Source organism: Mustela erminea, chromosome 17 (genome assembly GCF_009829155.1).
Source record: "Mustela erminea isolate mMusErm1 chromosome 17, mMusErm1.Pri, whole genome shotgun sequence".
In the NCBI taxonomy this organism is placed as follows: domain Eukaryota; kingdom Metazoa; phylum Chordata; class Mammalia; order Carnivora; family Mustelidae; genus Mustela; species Mustela erminea.
In genome coordinates this window covers 31,730,714-31,745,976 of record NC_045630.1, presented here as the reverse complement: position 1 = coordinate 31,745,976, position 15,263 = coordinate 31,730,714, and the positions used below count along the sequence as shown (strand labels likewise).

The 15,263-nt window shown below is 39.8% G+C and overlaps 1 protein-coding gene across 8 annotated transcripts in view; it reads left to right on the top strand.

Moving 5' to 3' along the window:
• Window positions 1–15,263, top strand: part of DISP1 (dispatched RND transporter family member 1) — a 170,524-nt gene that overhangs the window by 16,864 nt on the left and 138,397 nt on the right. For 2 of the 8 annotated variants that reach the window (XM_032318849.1, XM_032318850.1), the window contains 2 exons: window positions 6,426–6,551; window positions 6,711–6,836. The exons of 5 other annotated variants lie outside the window; for them this stretch is intronic. The gene's annotated coding sequence lies outside the window, so the exon portion shown is untranslated. The remainder of the gene's footprint in view (window positions 1–6,425; window positions 6,552–6,710; window positions 6,837–15,263) is intronic. One more of the 8 variants, XM_032318851.1, reaches the window with a different exon arrangement.

The window sequence follows — 15,263 nt, the reverse complement described above, 5'->3', positions numbered from 1 at the left end:
AGGATAGAGAGAGTATGACATGATTGGTGTATCTTCTAGTCTAGATGACTCCAATTTAGTTTGAGAAGATTATTATCTATGTCCAGGATACAAATATAACCCAAATAAAGAATAATGACCTTTTCAAAATCTGAAGTTATCTTTTGGTCAGTGAAGCTGCTCTGACAACTGATACATGTCTTTTGAGTTACTGCCTACTATTTAACAGAACGTCGTGTCCTTCACTCTCTGAAATCTATAAAAGCAAAATACAAATTTAGCCTAAAAACAAATCCTGAAACCCAGTTCATATGTCCCAAGTTTTCTCTAATCTCATTGTCCGTGATGATCTCTTCTGAATCACTACAGCACTTATACCTATCAAGTACAGGATGTGGGTCATTGAAGACAGGAATGAGAATGTATAGCTGTTTCTAAATTCTAGCCAGCATCAGACATTGATCTTTACACGTCATGGACATTTGGCATGCATGTATTTGTTAAATAGATTTGAGAATAACTTTTTTATCCAAAAATAAACTCACTGCTCTCAAAATACTAGCCATGTATTTCACACGTCACTGCCTCATTCGTAATTTCACATGTGTATGTATGTATAATGGAGAGGTAGCACTCATCAAATAATAATGCTGACATTCAATGTTAAAACAACCCAGTTTTTAAGAAAATCATCTGAGAAGCATTTCACATTACCACAGTCTAAGGCCAGCATATTAAAGGTCCTGTACAACAAGTGTGTACACATGTCCTGCAGAAGAAAAAAAGACCCACAGACAGTTTTTAGAGGAAACCTACGTTGAGAACATTGCAGGTGTAGAAATCCAGAAGATCCATCAATTCCATGTGCTACCATAACAATCTCTGCAGGTTCTTCACAGACTTCACCATTCTTTAGAGCTCATCTTTTTTCTTCCCCATCACCCCTAAAATAAAGAAGAAAGAGCAGAAGTTACAATCTCACAGGCATTGACTTTTTGTCATCTATCTATAAAAGACAGCTACAAAATGCCATATACACTGTTTAATTTTTAAAAACATAATGGCCTGTTCGCCTTAGCACAAAGCTAACTCTTTGCTGGCAGGGACTGTTTGGAGAAGAGAACTAAAAAGTAGTGTAGAAATCTGTGCCTTGAGAGTCACTGTAAAGAACGTGAAGGCAAGGGGAGAAAAGTTCCCAGTATATACACATAGACTGTACCGGCTTCACTGCAATAACCTGATACCACCCCCTCCCAGAATAAAAAAATAAAATCTGCTTGCAAAGAGACCTTTGAAACAACTGATTGATTTCATGGTCACGTTACATGGTTTGTAAGACTTGAAGGTATTCAAGTCAAAGATAAACACCAGATCACATGATCCACTTGAGGAAAAGGCATGGAAAAATCTTTCTGGAGGTTATACTGACTGTGCAAATGAATGCACTTAGTCATTACTCAACATCACACTTAAAAGCAAGCAATTGTTTCCCTTCAAATGCTCATCTTTTTTCTTAGCACAAACTGAAAGCTACTGCCAGCATCATTGAATTAACACTGCCTGCTACAGAAATAATAACTTGATAAAATGTTAACCTTTAAGTAAAAAATATGGATTAATCATCTTTCCTGTTAAAATGGTATTTAACAATGTTTAGTGAACAAAGGGAAACACATATCTTATGTAGGTACTCACATTATAAGATTATATGAAGGAAAGAAGAATCTAGGAAACACTGCTCTAAAATTATTTTCTACTTCTACATGCCCTCCTAATATTTATTGCTAAATAAGGAGATTAGATGAAAAATAGAACAGACACCATTTTTGATAATGCATGATTTCTTCACTTAAAAACATGAGTTAAAACAGATACAAGGAAAATTTCTCTTAGCTAATTTCTATTAATTAAAAAAACTGTTCTTGAGCCTAAAATCTGAAGAGAACTGATGAGTTCTCAGTTATCATCTCTTTGAAGATTACGGAGGCCCTTGAAGAAGGTAAATCCTCAGAACTTCGCAAAATTCCAATACAAGTAAGTTTTTTGTTTTGTTTTGATTTGTTTTTTGTTTGTTTTTTTTTTTTTTGACAGAAAGAGATCACAAGTAGGCAGAGAGGCAGGCAGAGAGAGAGGGGGAAGCAGGCTCCCTGCTGAGCAGAGAGCCCAGTGCGGGGCTCAATCCCAGGACCTGGGATCATGACCTGAGCCAAAGGCCAAAGCTTTAACCCACTGAGCCACCCAGGTGCCCCAATATTATAAATATTCTTAAGAGTATTTGCTCCTACCTGAGCTTACACATGGTAGTCGATGCTCAGATTAAGTAATTCTTGGCTCCTGTTTATCTCAGAATAAGATTCAAGGTAAAACAATACTTAATGCCCCACTAAAAGATCTGTTTTCAGACTTTTCTCTTTCTTCCTCAAGAGGACAGTCAATATAAGCCTCCAGAAGGGGGAGTATTCAGAAGTGTTTTTGTTTTGTTTTGTTTTGTTTTGTTTTGTTTTTGTTTTTGTTTTTGGGAAGTCATCTGGTGCTTTATTGTAGAGGAGAAAATACCAATTTCCTTTCTAAGTTCTCTATAACAGAAGACTTTTGAAAGAAAGCATACAAATTTATTTAATACAAATTTTATGTACAGAGGCTTCAGAAGGAAATGAAGATTAAAAAAATGCTTAAAACCAATTTTTATCCTGGGTTTCATCAAAAGTAGAGGGAAAATGAAAAATATGATAGGAAAAAAAAGGAGTATGAGTTAAGAGTAGCAAACAGAGGAAAACAAAGAGTCTTTTTGGTGTCCCTCCATCTTTAGAGAGAAGTATCCTCCTTCCCTCCCTCCCTCAGGGAGGACACCTCATTTGAGGGCCTTATGACCTACTTCAGGGGAAGTTTAGGTAGTCCTTCCTGCATGTGCTATTTCTCAAATTCCTTCAGTTTATAATATTCAGTATGCCAAGGTGCTGTATTCTGGGGTAGCACGTCCTGAACCTTGTCATTCCACCATGTGAAACTTTTCCAAGAAATTTCATAGTCCAAACCCTGAGTTGGTAGACTGTCCCACAACCCACGGAACCAGTTTCTGTCCTGGGAAGTGGTCAGTCCTGTCAAACAGTTGTGTCTCATTTCAGGAGATGGTAGTATATAGGTGGGAGTAGATACCCTAACCTACAGTAGACCTCTCTGTGGTATGAGCAGTCAGGCATTGAAGAAGACATTTTTCTAGAGATAAAAGAAAAACAAAGATTAATGTTTAGAACAAACTCTAAACTCCGATTTTGAGTCCAGAAAGCAGGCAGTTAAGATGTCTAGATGTTGGGTTCAAAGCATCTTGGAGATGGTAGAGTGAGGACAGGCAGAGACAAACTGACAGATTTTCCTGGTTTGCAATTTGAATGTCTCTGGGGTCACCACATGTTTCAGTGAACTTTCCGAGTGGCCCACATGGCTGCAGGCAGGAAGGTTGTTCACATGTGATCTGTTGGGGCGATTTCTCAGATGTTTAAATCAAATCAACTATCCTCAGCTTGCAGAGCTTCAAGAAAAGGACAGTTTGGGTTCTCACTGCTTCCAAGGCAGGAAGGTGGGAGAAAAATTGGAAATGTTAATTTGCTCAAAACATCATGAACATAAAGAGTACTGAAAATTTCTGTGAACTTCATACAGTTCTGAAATACTTATATTAATGGCATGTATCCATACAAATAAAACCGAAAGAAAGTTATCATTTATTTGACAACGCTTCCCATGGAGTTTATTTGAGTAAACTTCATTAGTTTAATATTTCTCACAAAGTGAGAAACAAATCCTTTGAGATTTTCCAGGGACCCTCTTTAAAATAACAAAGCTAGTTTAGTTCAAAAAGACTTTATTTTGAATTTGATTTTGGAAAGCTTGTCAAAATGTCAAAAGATTTGAATGTTTGATTAAATAGTACTATGGATCATTATAATACGTGATTATCTATTTAACCAAAGTGACCAAAAATAGTTCTTAAAACCCTTAGTTCTTTTAATATTGAGAAGGTTTGGTTTTCTTAAGTAATCAAGGACCCGATAAAGACAACATGAAGCCTAGGAAATCATTCTGATAACACACAAAACTTTGGTTCCCAGGAAGATTACTTAAAAGATAACAATCTTTTTTTGATTTCTTAATGAAAGCAGACCAATAATCCAAGAAAATCTGTCATTCTACTTTTACATCAATATACTTCTGATATTAAGGTTCATCTTTTTTTTTTTTAAGATTTATTTATTTGAGAGAGAGAGAGAGAGCACTCATATAGAGGGGCAGAGGAAGAGGGAGAAAGAGAATCTCAAGCAGGCTCCCTGCTGAGTGTGGAGACTGATGCATGGCTCATTCTCACAACCCTGAGATGACCTGAGCCAAAATCAGGAGTCCTACGCCTAACTGACTGAGCCACCCAGGTACCCCCATCTTTTTTTTTTTTTTTTTTTTTTTTTTTTTTTGACTAACAAATTAGTCTATTGAATCTTAGCAACTTGAATACACAATAAATAAACACAAAATAAATAAAGTATCTACTCCGTTTTTGTCCTATTTTCCTTTTTCTCTTTCTAGAACAGCCAGTTGTATCCTGTATTAGGACAAATTACTCTCTCTCAACAAAATCATAATCCTTTATACCTTGTATACTTTTTCTTACCATAAACACATTTATTTTCCTTGCATACTTTGTATATTTTTCTTCTTTGTCGTCTATATTCTTTTTAGTAGTTTCATTTACATAGTCGATAAGAATTTTTAATCTTTAGTAACCTTAATTTTCAGTGAAAACTAAGGAATAGACAACTATGAACTGTCTGCCACATATTAACCATCTTTAGTATACTAGTAAATTTATGAATACACTACTTCCAATTTCTAGAGACATATGCCTCCTTTAAGTACAACTTTCCATCATTTAACTTAACTTAGTATAGCTAAGTTTTTTCCAAAAAAAATTCTGGAAACTTCTTAAGTAGACATGTTATAAAACATAATGATTGTTTTAAATAGCTCATTTATAAACTTTAATCCCACTTACATTAATTCACTTGTTCTTAACAATAATGCCTGAATTGCTCATGAAAATTTTGTGAGACACTAAACAAGATTAGCCGTCGTTTAAAATTATTTTTCATGTGGACAAATCAAGCAAGTATGAAAAATACTGTTGTCCTTGACATACACCACGTAGTTTATTTTTATTGCCATTCCACTGTTGTATCAAGCTAGCTCCTTCAGGTCTTTTCCTCTGAGATAAGTTCCTTGATCAAAAGCAATGCAAACTACCATGATGGTGGATAAGGTATTTTATAATCCACGGATGGTAGTTTTGGCAGAACCCTTGTGTTTAAGGAAGGGAAATCAATATCCAAGGGTGTTCATTCCAGTAAGGATACAATGCTGACTCTCCCATAATGGAAGTGGCCTAGTGTCCTGGGGAATTGTGCCATATTAGGGGCTCAGTTTTGTTCCCTACAGCTGGCAGATTGGACATTCAGTGATGGCTGTAGCCATGTCAGCCTTGGTGAGTGGAAGTGTGTGTTGCTGAGCCCATGCATATCCTCTAGCATTGCCACCACGAATACCTTCATGAGCTTGCCAGTTAACCTGGGGGTTGCTGGTGAAAGAGGCTAACTGATAGCCACAGAACAGATCGTCTTAGGCACTTGATTGTTAAAATCCTCCTCTGCTAAAGTTACCCTTGGTGAGTATTCACATGGAACCCAGAGATCTTCATACATTTTGCCCATTTAAAGAGGTCTGGCTACATTCGTCTTTGCCAGGTTTCTTTGTTCCCAGTTTTCTGATTCTCTTTCTCCCATGTCCCTGACCATCCAGCCAAACCACTGGCTACAGCCCACGAATTGTTAGAGTCGAGTGTCTGGTCATTTCTTCTTCCAAGCATAGTGCACAGCCAGATGCGCTGCTCTGAGTCTGTCCACTGAGAGGCTTTCCCTTCACTGTTGTCCTTGAGCCATGCCCCAGAGGAGGAGGGCTAGTGCCATTTCTGGCAGTGCCTGCTTGTCAGGCAACCTGTCTGTAGACAGGCTTGAGTCTCCATCTGCTAGGAAGTCATAAGGAACTCCCCATGAAGCTGTAGGTGCAGGCGGGGAGAGAAAAGGCAGAGCAGCAGGAGTGAGGGCTATGGGCGTTTGGGCCACTTCATCTGTCTGTCTTATGCTTTCGGGGCCTGCTTGGGCCTGACCATGTATGCATCACGTACATTTGATGATGGAGTGTGGCTGTGCAGGCCAAGCTGTGCGTTTGGTGGGATGGGCTGCTCAGGTCTTATGGTAATTTGGGGCCCATAGCCAAGCATTTAATATTTATGAAGGCCCTCTAGCAGGCTAAGAGCATGTCTTAAAAGGAGAGTAATTGTCTGAGGGTGATGGCCAGGCCTTACTCCAAAATCCTGAAGGCCTGTGGTGACTCACTTTCAGGGGACTGCAAGATGCTCCAAACACATTCTCATCTGCCACTGAAACTTCAGATGCCATGGGATCCGCTGCATCACGTGACCCAAGGGGCACAGCCCCAGTCAAACCAGCAGCTTTTCCAGTCACTGGGTAAGTGGGCTGGAGTCATACACCCAAATGAGGAGTATGTTTCTTGGGTTGTAGGAGGGACCAGATACAATTTTCCCCTCATCTCGGAGAGGATGGGTGGTCAGCATGCTTCGATGTGTCTTACCAGCCAGGCTAGAGTAGTTCCTACTTTTCCTTCAGTAGGGCCTGGTCACCACAATGCCATCAATGTAATGGACCAGTGGAAGATCTGTGCAAAGGAAAGGAGATCCAGGTCTCTGGGAACTGAGTTATGCCTTACAGCTGGAGAGTTGATATGCTCCTGAGGTAAGACAGTAAGGATGTATCACAGACCTTGGCAGCTGAAAGCAAACTGCTTTTGGTGGGCCTTCTGGACAGGTCTTCAGAAAAGGGTATTTGCTAGATCAGTAGGTGCCTGCCAGCTCCCAGCGGGATGCATTCACCCATGCAGTGAGAGAACATCTAGTGCAGTAGCTATAATTGGAGTTCTCATTTGGTTAACTTTAGATGGTCCATTGTTCTTCAGGATCCTTCTGTCTTCTCTCCAGTAGGATTTCATGGAGATGTGGTAGGCATCCCTCTCCCCACAGCTCTCAGCTCCTTGATGGTAGGAGTAAACTCGGCAATTCCTGTAGGGATGTGGTATTGCTTCTAATCAGAATTATTTTCCTTGGTTAGTTCTCCCGGCTTCCACTTGGCCTTTCCATGTAACCCCTCATTGCACAGTTCAGGGAACCCATGTGCGGATTCTGCCAGCTGCTAAGTATGCGTATTCTAGTTATGCATTCTGGCACTGGGGAAATAACTGCATGATAGATTTGGGGACCCCGGGCCCATGTGAGACAGGTCTGAGCCAAAACTCCATTGATCACGTGACCTCTGTATAAGCCCATACTGGAGGGCCACATGATGTTTTGGGTTTCCTGTAGTCTGTGTCATTTCAGACCCAGTATCCATTAGTCTTGAAAGGTGTAATTATTTCCATTTCTCCAGTGCACAGTTTATGAAAGGCCTCTGTAGGCATCTTTGGAGGGATGCTGGGAGAACCATTAACTGTATTCATTTTCAGTGGTGTGCCAGGGTCCTTCCTCAAGGGGACTGGGCCTCCCCTTTGTTTCTGGACTGGGGGCAGCTGGGGGCCTTGGTCGGTTCAGCATCTGATTCTTGATCTCAGCTCAGGTCTTGACCTCAGGGTCTTGAGTTCAAGCCCCATGTTGGGTTGGGGACTCTAGATCTGTAAACTGATTTAAGTCTGGGAATTGACTGGAGGACCATGGCTCTATTTGTGTTTTGAGTTAGACTTTTGTTCACTTGACCTAAATCTTTTTCTGCTTCTGCAGATCAGGTGGGAATTTAGTAGACTTCGTATCTACATCACTTCTGGCAGCACCATGGGTAACCAACCAGTGCCACAGGCCTGGAAGAGTCCTGCTGTTCTGATGGTGGTTTTGGCTGCTGTCCATTACAATAACTATACTCGCCTTGCGTTTGGCTGTTGAGTGCTGTCACTTGGCTGCTGCCCTTCTGGGATCCAATTACTCCCATTGCTTTCAGGTTTTCCAGTTGAGTTGGCTACAGTTCCCAGTGTAAGGTCTGGCCTATAGGGGAGAGCAATTAATGGAGCTCTTCAAGAAGGCTGGGACCTCTCCTCATAAATTTATTTCTCTATGTATGGGTGAAAATTATATCTTCTGGATCCTCCCCCACCGGGTGAGCTGATCTTAAATGACAGTCCACTCTAATAGTCTGGTCTCCCTGAGCCTTTGAATCCCTTCCTCTGCATTAAATCAAGGAAGCTTGGGCATTTCCAGGCTGCTCACAGGCACAGCATATTTTGATCTGCCTTTCAGCCAACCAACCAATGAACTGGCTGGATTAAAAAAAAAATCCCCAAAAGCTACACTGAGAATTTGAGTTATATGCCAGCCTTCACAAAGGCCTGAAGTTCAAATTTATACTACCTGCCTGCATGATCCAAGAAATTCAAGTCTCAGAAATTTATAAAAAGAGTGATTTCAGGCCAATACTAGCCATGGTATACCTAGCAGAAACAAATGTATAACTACTCTGGGCCCACAGAATTCCAATAATTAAAAGCCTCACTAAAGATGAGCTCACAGCCCAAAGCTGCAAAGCACAAGAAGAAATAATCTACCACGAGGGAAAGAACAGAAAGAAAAACAATTAGACAACAAAACACTTCAAATAACAGTACAGATAGGAACTATAAAGTATGCTTAGAATTATTAAAAACAGAAGTCTTTATAAAACTTTGAGGAGGAAAAAAAAGGGACAGCACCAGAGAGGCCACGTTACTTTGGAGGAAAAAAGAAAGAACTTTATAAGCATTGAAATGAAAAAAAAAAAAAAAAGTGCACAGTGGGTTCAAGAGCAGATTAGAAACACAAATTTTAAGGAAAGCTTCTAGGATAAAGACAATAATAGTTTGTTAACGGGTAAAAACCAACAGAATTTGAAGAATTAGAGAAGAACAATTTATAAAAAGCATAAAGACTTAAAAGATGATGATGATTATGGTACTCAGTGATCAAAGCAGAAATATTAAAAATAAGCACAGGTAATGGATACTGTGGTTGCCTTCCCAACGTCCATGCCCCGTCATTGTTTTTTTTTTGTTGTTGTTTGTTTGTTTAGTTTTGTTTTTGAGTAATAGTCCTGCTTCATATAACCTATATGTTTTGGGGGCCTAGAGCCACCCTCATTCTAGAAACAGGGCATGAAACTCAGAGGCAAGGTTAAACAGTATAATCACTGCCCCCCAACTCTACCCTGAGGTTTGGAGAGGTTATCCGGTAACTTCTGGGAAAGAACCTCTTTCAACTTGGAGCTGCTCAGCCATTTTGGAACCATGAGGGAAGCCAGCCTAAATACAGTCAACATGTAGATCAGAGCAGAGCTGAGAGAACTGCAGACAAAAAGAACAAGAGTTTTGATCAAATAGCATGTAAGACTGACCTATCTATAGCCTTTGCTAACTCCCTGAGCTGAAACATTAAATGCAGAATTTCTTCTTTGTGAGCTCGTACCAATCAATTCAGCTTGATCCAACTTGATGTTTCTTCCACTGTTATTCCACGGCCTTAAATCTCCATTCCTGTACATGTTCCTTAGATTTCTCCTTGTAATCCACTTAGAACTCAGGCCAAGGTATAGCTAAGCTTCCTTGATGGCGAAATTGGTTTTATGAGGGTGTTTTATTCCAGTTCCCTGTCTCTCAGGGTTAAGTCCTCATTTCCAGCTACTTGATAGGTGTGTTAAAATTTGAGCTCCTTGGTTATTGAAACTGGTAAATCTCCCCCCAGCAACTACAGTCAGTTCATGCTGACTGCTCTGGTCTCCTTCTCCTGCCTGATTTTGGCCTCTCAGCACTTAATTTCTTACTGTGTGTTTAAGGAATGTTTGTTTTATTTCATGCAGCATTTTGGAATGTTTAAGTTTGTCTTAGGTCTGGTTCTCCAGGCAATAGAGATTTGAGGCAGAGATTTGCATGCAGGAGGTTTTTTAGACAATTCTCTTGGCAGCAACACCTGTAGGAAAGTGAGGGCTTGTGAAGTGAGTTTGGGCAGAGGAAGGAGCTAACCAGAGTGCAGTTTCCACTGCTCCTGGAGTCAGCCCCTTGGGCAGCTCTGAACCTTGGGATTATCACACATCCAGGCACTGGGACCAGGTCTTTGTGCCTCAGGGAACCCAGCTCTCTAGCAGTGTTTCTAGTGGCCAGCCTGGCCTTATGAGGATAGCCATCACTGAGCTTCTCAGCAGTATGGGTAGCCTTCTTGCAGGGGCAATCCTCGTTGATTTGGGAGATACAGTAGCCCAGAAGATATATATGAGTAAATCCTAGCTGAGAACTTCACTAATCTGGGGAATGATATAAGGATTTGTGTCCTAGAGGCAGAGAGGACCCTTCCCAAGATCAAGGAGAATAGACCAGTGCTCTGGGAGGTAATAGTAAAATTCGCAAATCTTAGAACCAAGGAAACCATCTTAAAGGCAGTTAGGGGCAAGAGATTCCTTATGTACAGAGGGAGGAACATCAGAATAACATAAGACTTGTCCATTGAGACCTGGCAAGCCAGAAAGGACTGGCAAGACATATTCATGAGAGGAACATGCAGCCAAGAATACTTCATGCATTCTGAATGACAGCCTTGCTGGATGAAGAGATAAGGAGCTTCCAAGACAGGCAAAAACTGAAAGAACATGTGACCACTAAGCTGGCCCTGCAAGAAATATTAAGTGGGGTTCTATAAAATGAGAAAGACCACCAGAGTGATATAGAATAGAAATTTACAGAGACAATCTGTAAAAATAAGGACTTTTCAGGCAATATAATGACAGTAAAATAATATCTTTCAGTAATCGCTCTCAATGTGAACAGTCTAAATGCCCCCATAAAAGAGCACAGGGTTGCAGATTGGATAAAAAGATAGGACCCGTCCATATGCTGTCTACAAGAGACTCATTTTGAACCTAAAGATACATATAGACTGAAAGTGAAGGGATGGAGAAGCATTTTTCATGCCAACAGACTGCAAAATAAAGCTGGGGTAGCAATTCTTATATTAGACAAATTAGATTTTAAGCTAAAGACTGTAGTTAGAGGTACAGAAGGACACTATATCATTCTGGAAGGGTCTATCCAACAAGAAGATCTAACAATTGTAAATATGTATGCCCCCAATATGGGAGCCACCAACTACATAAGCCAACTGTTAACCAAAATAGACATATTAATAATAATATATAAATGTAGGAGACCTCAACACTCCCCTCTCAGTAATAGATCATTTAAGCAGAAAATTAACAAAGAAACAAGAGCTTTGAAAGACACACTGGGCCAGATGGACCTCATAGATATATACAGAACATTCCACCCTAAAACAACAGAATACTCATTCTTCTTGAGTGAACATGAAACTTTCTCCAGAAAAGACCATATACTGGGTCCCAAATCAGGTCTCCACTGATACCAAAAGATTGATATGATTCCCTGCATATTCGCAGACCACAAATGCTTTGGAACTCAACCACAAGAAAAAGTTTGGAAGAAATTCAAAAACTTGGAAGGTAAAAGACCATCCTGCTTAAGAATGTTTGGGTCAACCAGGAAATCAAAGAAGAACTTAAACAATTCATGGAAACCAATGAGAATGAAAACACATCGGTCTAAAACCTATGGGATACAGCAAAGGCGGACCTAAGGGGGAAATACATGGCTATCCAATCCTCACTCAAAAAAATAGAAAAAACCTAAATACACAAACTGTCTTTACACCTTAAAGAACTGGAGAATCCATAACGAATTAAGCCTAACCCATGCACAAGAAGGAAAATAATTAAGATTAGAGCAGAGATCGATGAATTAGAACCCAGAAATATGGTAGAAACATCAACAAAACTAGAAGGTGGTTCTTTGAAAAAATAAGATCAATAAACCACTGACCAGACTTCCGCAAAAGAAAAGAGGAAGGACCCAAGTTAATAGAATTGTGAATGAAAGGAGAGAGATCGCAACTAACCCCAAGGAACTAGAAACAATCATCGGAAATTATCAACTACTATATGCCAATAAGTTAAGCAACCTAGAAAAAAATGGATGCATTTCTGGAAACCTATAAACTACTGAGTCTGAAACAGGAAGAAATTGACAACCTGAATAGACCAATAACCAGTAATTCCTGAGATTGAAGCAGTGATCAAAAGCCTCCCAAGAAACAAGAGTCCAGGACCTGATGGATTCCCATGGGAATTCTACCAAATAATTCAAAGAAATAATACCTATACTCCTGAAGCTGTTTCAAAAAATAGAAACAGAAGGAAAACTTCCAGACTCTTCATGAGGCCAGCATTGCCCTAAACCAGGCAATGGCCCCGTCAAAAATGAGAATTTCAGACCAATATCCCTGATGAATATGGATGCCAAAATTCTCAAGAAGATCCTAGCAAATGGGATCCAACAGTACATTGAAAAGATTATCCATCATGACCAGATGGGATTTATCCCTGGGATGCAAGGGTGGTTCAACATTTGCAAATCAATCAGTGTGATAGAACATATCAATAAGAGAAGAGACAAGAACCACATGATCCTCTCAACTGATGCAGAAAAAGCATTTGAGAAGGTACAGCAGGCTTTCCTGATTAAAACTCTTCAGCTATAGGGATAGAGGGAACATTCCTCAATTTCATAAAATCCATCTATGACAAACCTATAGTGAATATCATTCTTAATGTGGGAAAAGCTGAGAGCCTTTCTTTGAAGATCAGAACATGACAAGGATGCCCACTCTTGCCACTGTTGTTCAACATAGTACTAGAAGTCCTAGCAACAGTAATCAGACACCAGAAGCAAAGAAAAGGTGTTCAAAATGGCAAAGAAGTCTAACTCTCTCTCTTCACTGATGACAAGATGCTTTGGATGTGGAAAACCCAAAAGACTCCACTCCCAAAGTACTAGAACTCATACAGCAATTTAGTAATGTGGCAGGATACAAAATCACTGTACAGAAATTAGTTTCTTTCTTATACACTAACAATGAAAATATAGAAAGGGAAATTAGAGAATCGATTCCATTTACTATAGCACCCAAAACCATAAGGTACCTGGGAATAAACCTAACTAAAGAGGGAAAGGATCTATATGAATTACAGAACACCCACGAAAGAAATCGAAGAAGACACAGAAAGATGGAAAAACATTCCATGCTCATGGGTCGGAAGAGTAAACATTGTTAAAATGTCTGTGCTGCCCAGAGCAATCTCTATTTTCAGTGCCATCCCAATCAAAATACCAACATCATTTTTCAAAGTGCCAGAACAAACAATCCTAAAATTTGTATGGAACTAGAAAAGACCCTGAATTGCCACAGAAACGATGATAAAGAGAAACAAAGCTGGGGGCATTACATGGCCTGACTTTAAGCTATACTATATAATATATATGGAACACAGAGGTTGAGTAACATGAGTGAATTACTAAGTGGTATTCAGATTCCCATCTGGGGAATCAGTATTCATGCAGCTCTAGATGGTTGTTTCCTGATTATTGTACATTCTGTGCTGACCCCTACATTGGGAACAAAGCTTCTTCACTGGTCACTTCCTGAAGGCCAGTGGAACCATAGGTGTGTGCCCTACAACTCAGCAGCGGTATTCCTACTCAGTAATGTGACTGAAGATTCAAGGGTTCACATCTGTGGCCACATAGTGGTCATGCCTGTCTTGTTTATAAGATGATATTTACTCCTCTTCAGTTAACTTTGTCTTCCCTTCCATTCTTGGGCTGTTTCTGCTTAGATCATATAGGATCAATATCGTTTCTGCTTAGTATGATCTCTATCTTGCCACTGGTCTTGTCTTTTCAATTTTGACAGAATGGTGAGTTGATACAAGTCATTTACAATAGTTGAGGTATTGTATTTTAGTGAGAAAATTTGAAAGATATCAAATATTTGGGGCAGGTGCCTGGGTGGCTAAGTCAGTTAAGCGTCGAACTGTATTTCTGCTGAGGTCATGATCTCAGCTAGATCTCTGGGCACCCTCTATGTGCTCTCTCTGTAAAAAACAAAACAAAACAAAACATTTTTTTGTTATCAATTTAAAGATAATCACATGCAACTAATTTTGTCCAGTGGAGTAGTCTAAGTCTAGAAGTTAGACTTTTCCTAAGAATGTAGAATCTGATATCCTAAATATTTAGAAATACACTGCTGATTTCAGCTGCTGAGACAGTACGAAGGGAGAGAGGTATTTAGGTAATTGCTATCTGCTCTTAAAGGGAATATAGACTTAAATCTTTCAAAATTTTCTATATAAAAGCTTTCTTTTAAATACTGTGATCATTTATTTGTGTTGATTGAAGTTTTGTGTGCATGGTGTATACTTGGAAAATCTGGAGATTACTAGGTAAGGTTGATACAAGTGGCCAAGTTAGAAGGATGATCAGGCTATGTATCACAACCCACAGCAGAAACATGAGGGTCTAAGAGCAACTGGAAACCTGCCTGAGACAAAAGAGGCACATTGCAGGCTTCAAATTGTCCCTGTTCATTTCTCTCAGAGCAATCAAATTATTTGGTAAAGAAAACAGTACTAGTTTCTTTTAAGTTCAGCTCCCAGAGCCAGGCTATCCTTTCCAGCAGGTTCTAATCAGCTAGTGAGTGTGGAGCAGAAGGGAAAATGTGATTACATGTGCTTATCCACCTGAGTCACCAGTTTGACCTTTCACTGGCGGTATGTCTAGAGGGTTCTTAAAAACCGTGACAATAAAACCACATTTGTGTGCAGTTACACCATTTAATTACGTACGATATACATATAGTTTATTAACTTTAAGTTTTTAATAAACGCTAAAGTGAGCAGAGTACCCCTGTGATCTTGGGTCAAAGATTTTATCTTGTTTATCCTTGTGACTGTGCACCTAGCACAGTGCTGGGTGTGCACAAAGCCATGAGCATGTTTTTGCGTGAAGGAGTCCATGAGTTAGGGGATAAGAACCAATTTTTAAGTTGGTACACATATCACTGTCATCCATAAATCCTTCTGTTATGAATATGTTTCATTTGCTTTCCTTAGGTATTTGAGTCCTTCCTTTTAAAAACTTACTAAACTTTGGGATGCCTGGGTGGCTCAGTCCATTAAGCATCTTGTCTTCAGCTCAGGTCATCATCACAGGGTCCTGGGATCAAGTCCCTCTGAGCAGGGAGCCTGCTT